Consider the following 4,697-nt stretch of genomic DNA (forward strand, 5'->3'; position numbering starts at 1 on the left):
TTTTTTTTTAAAGATTTTAAATTTATTTATTTCAGAGAGAGATAGTAAGAGATCAAGAGTGAGCGGGGAGGAGAGGGAGAAGCAGGCTCCCCACTGAGCAGGGAGCCCAACACGGGGCTCGATCCCAGGACCCTGAGATCACGACCCAAACCAAAGGCAGACGCTCGACTGACTGAGCCACCCAGGCGCCCCTCGACTCTAATGCCCATAAGCTACCCTTACTATTAGGGATGACTTCTTTGAAGTATATTCTAGAAATCATTCAAGGTATGGAAGAAAATTTATTTAGCTTTGTGAGGCTTTACTTTCACAATAATACATACCCTTGGCACTGTAAGACCCTATTAAAGTTTCATAAATTGCCTTAGTAAGGTAAATATTTAGGTTGATTTTATGACACTTTCAGACATTAAGTGTGAGAAAGTTAGTGGTTTCCAGAATTTGCACAGATGATGACAATTAAAACAGTAAAATAAAGAATAAGACTTTCTCAACACCCCTAATAACATATTAAGTTGCAATTTCTAATCAAACACCTATTTCTAGGTTATATTCATTTTGATCTCTTATTTTCCATTTTAAATTCTGGTATTTTCTTCTGAATACAGGTTACAAATAATCTTTTGTATTAACTCCCAGTTTTAATACCACAAAGTCACCTGTTTTACTTTGACTATATTTTTATCATTTAGTGTAGGATACACTTTTTAAACAAGTTATACTCCAGTAACTTTGTGAATGAAAAAAAGGGGAAGAAAACTAAGAACAAATAATGGAGTCATTCTTTCACTGATCCTCATCCAATTTCAGGAAAATCACTTCCCAAAAGCAGTAATTCTAATAAATCTTTCCATGTCTAAAAAGAAACTGAAACAAAAGGGAAACCATGGGAAACCTGTGATAGTTTACTAGATATTGTGTGCTTTTAGTAGCTCAACACTGGTAATACTTGATAATCAAGAGTAAATTAATAGTCTAACATTTAAAAATGTATACTTTAATAAGCATATAAACAATTAGGTAAGCTTGTGGAGAAGCTGACCAAGATACATATATTAGGAGATACAATTGTCCATCTAAATTTTCTAGATTTCTTTTTTTTTTTTTTTTTTGCAGAGTATTTACTCAAGTTATTTACTATATAATTTCTCATGTGCCATTTTGGAAGTCCTTTATTGTAAAGACTAGTCTTCTGTCTGATGACAAACAGCAGCCACACTGTCAGTGATTATTCTGGACCTCCACATTGGATAAATTTCAGTTTCTTCTTGAGATAAGTTTCCTTCTGTATTTCTGAGGTAATGTTTTTATTATTTCTGCAGTGTCTGGTGGACCCTGATGCGCCAGCAAATCTGGGGATTTCCTTCCCTTAGAATGCTGTGAAATTGAAGAAGAGTGAGACGGTGGTCCTGCTGATCTCAAAGCTTCTGATACGTTAGGTTTAGGATTGTCTCTTATGTCAGGGATCCTTATTAATGGAGTATGTGGCTTGACTACCTGAACGACCCTGCCGGCAGACGCCATCTTACTGCCCATCATCACCCCAGGATGTGGCAGCAGTTTGTGTGTGTGTGTGTTTTTAATCATAAGAGCTTAACCCAGAGACTACAGACTTCCTGGTAAATACTTATATAAATTATATGGACAGTGGCAGAAATAAAAGAATGTCTTTAATAAGCTTTAATCAGAGATTGCAAATTGGTAAATATTTTTGTTTGACCTACAAACTATCTGTAATTTAAATGAATAATTAAGATAATAATTCAATAGTAAAAAGTAATGGTAGCTGAGGTTAATTAGTGCTTACCGTGTTGGGCCTTACATGAATTTCACTCATTTAGTCTTCACGAAATCCTACAAGGTAGGCAGCACTGCAACAGTGCACTTCTGCCAGGATAACAGACATGACATGGTCTTCACAGCCTTTGAGACAAAACTATTTTGAGCTCCACTTTCAGTTGAGAAAACCAAAACATGGAGCAGTTGAGTAACACAGAAAAGTCACAGACTAGACAGTGTCAGAGCCAGGATTCAAACGCAGGGTCTCGAGCTCTAAAACGTGCCCTGTGCTACACTGACTCTAAAATCGTAAGATTTCACACCACAACTCCTATTTTGGAAAAATCAGATGATCTGGGGACAACAGCCCCTCATTTTGTCATGAGGTTGTTCCTCTGCACAAGCATATGCACATAACCATTTTAGCATGGTCCATTCTTCTCTATTATCTCCTTGACAGGGAGCACTTTAACATTACATTTGCCTTCCTGCTCTTCCTACAGCAGAGTTGAAGGGAAGGTGAAAGATCTCTCATATACATGTCTCTAACCCAAATGATAGTTCAAGAGCACTAGGTATTCTATCACTCCTTCTCTACACACTCTGTCACCACTGGCCCTGTATACATGTGAATTTGTGAATCTAGATCTTGGTTTTCAAACCAAGACCTATAAAATAACAGCAAATCTCAAAATTATACCTGCAGCTATATAATTTTGAGTTCCACTCTAAAGTAGCAGAATGGATAGATTTTGATCATAGGCTTTGGATTAGTCGAATCTAATTTAAATAAAAGCTTCACCACCTATTAGCTGTATGACTTAGGATAATTATATTTCAGGCCCTGAGCCTCAATTTCTATTACTATTCAGTGTATCTAACAAAATAAATATGTTCAGCCCATCCATACTCATTGAATGAATTAACAATTATGTGAATGAAAGTATAAATGAAAATGTATAAAATGCTAAACAAGTACTGCCATTTTATATTATTTTTCTGTATTATCTCTTAGTTTCATGTCTGAGTCTTTGATACTTTAATATGAAAAAGAAAAGTGCTGATATTAATCATTCAAAGCTATCTATATACTGATGATTTTCCCCTTGTAGAGTCTAATCAGGATGCTCTGCAACAATGGTTATGTGATTTGCTAAAGCTGCACTTTTCTTTGATCTATCAGTGTTAAAGGCAAAGGTTCTTCTGCAGAGCTAGCAGAGATACATGGGAATTGCAACTAAGATCCTGGCCAATGTCTTTATTCCTCTAATGAATGACATGACCTTTGTTACTTGAATGTATTCTCCCTCTCACATCAGCCTTGAGGAAGTAACTATTTGCCTGCATATATATGTGTTGTTGATTGACAAATGCATTTGCAGAACATAGAGGATACCAAAAAGGAAACTAAGATGTCCCTTAGTTTCCTATAACATGTATCACTTTGCATTATATAGTTTGGATATTTGACTGTTGCAATATTAGATCATTAGAGCCTAATATTACTATTGCCCAGCCAAGTGTTTTACAGAAAGCAGACATTCAATAAATTCTTGCTCAAGAAGTAAATGAATGGATAAATAATTGAGCACATAGCAGAAAAGTTCACTGTATTCACACTCCTTTGCCTGAGTTCACATATACAATCAGCCTGAGTATCAAGAGAGAAAGAAAAATAAAACAGACTAAGTCATGGTCTCAACAGACACCACTTGCTTCACTAGATTAGGTTACCCCCAGATTTCCAAAGGTAAGGAATGAGATGGAAAGCTCACTTTAGCTACTCCTTTAAGCATATGATTTCCTAAAGGGAACTTGAAGGGGCTTCATGACTACCCCTTTAAATATATGAAGATATCTTGTTTGGAAGATGGGAGTGGAGTAGAAGGGCACTAGGCTGGCCTCATCCTACAAATACAACTAGATAACTCTCAAATCATCTTAAAAACCCCAGAAATTGACCTGAAGACTGGCAGAACAAACTCTACAACTAAAGGTAGAGAACAGGCCATATCAAAGAAGGTAGGAAGTATAAAGATGTGGTTCAGGAGAGAAATGGATCATGGCCCCTGCAGTGGGGAAGGAGCCACAGTCACAGAGAAGGGCAAGAGACAGACCAGCACACAGGGGAACACACGGAGAAAATAAATCCCCATGGCAACCAGCTGGAAAGTGAGAGGGGTTGAATTTCATGAGTTCTTGCAACCAGCTGGGCTTAAAGGTCAGTGGGCTTGGCTCTAGGAGACCCCAGAGGACATTGGCGCTGTTCTTGGAGAGAAAGCAGGAAAACAGCCCATGGACATACAGTATAGAAACAGCATACTAAAGAGTGCCTGGAACACACAGTGAGGAGGTTATTCGCTCATCATGGAGCAAGCCCCAGAGGGACAGAGTTCGTGAAGAGACAACTCCAGAAACAAAGGAATAGGCTGGTGCCATTTCCCTTCCCTGCCCCTCAGCATAAGCACAGGCCCACCGGTGGGAACCAGCACAGCATCCACACTCACTGTCTAACATGCTTACACCAAGCCCCAACCCTCAAAGCTCCAGTGGAACTGCCCCTCCCAGTCATGCTTGCTTTAGTCCCAGGGCAGTGGGTCCTCTCCCCAGGGAGACCAGCCCAAACCCCGGCTCACACTGCATCTACCATCTACCAATGTGGGAGTTTTGCAGAGCCTCAGTTCCATTGGCAGTGGCTACAAGTCTCATTTAACAAACAGACCAGAACACATTTGGTTAAAATGTGTTATATTCGGGCCAGGGACCAAATAGTACCCACCACAGGCAAAGAAAAATCTCTGCAGGTGACTGGCCTGAAAAATACAGTAGCCAGGACAAAAGAGCAGAGCACACACAGTGCACATTGGAAACATTCCCAAAAGTGCCAGGCCCTGGGGAACAAAGGGACATTACACATC

At 39.1% G+C, this 4,697-nt stretch overlaps 1 pseudogene; it reads right to left on the reverse strand.

Annotated features, from left to right (window-relative positions):
• Nucleotides 1-1,257: 1,257 nt before the first annotated feature.
• Nucleotides 1,258-1,539, reverse strand: LOC112833180 (alpha-ketoglutarate dehydrogenase component 4 pseudogene; annotated as a pseudogene).
• Between the last annotated feature and the right edge of the window lie 3,158 nt (nucleotides 1,540-4,697).

The sequence above is a fragment of the Callorhinus ursinus genome, unplaced genomic scaffold (genome assembly GCF_003265705.2).
Source record: "Callorhinus ursinus isolate GAN/ISIS: 27379988/994484 unplaced genomic scaffold, GSC_fseal_2.0 scaffold25, whole genome shotgun sequence".
NCBI classification, from domain to species: domain Eukaryota; kingdom Metazoa; phylum Chordata; class Mammalia; order Carnivora; family Otariidae; genus Callorhinus; species Callorhinus ursinus.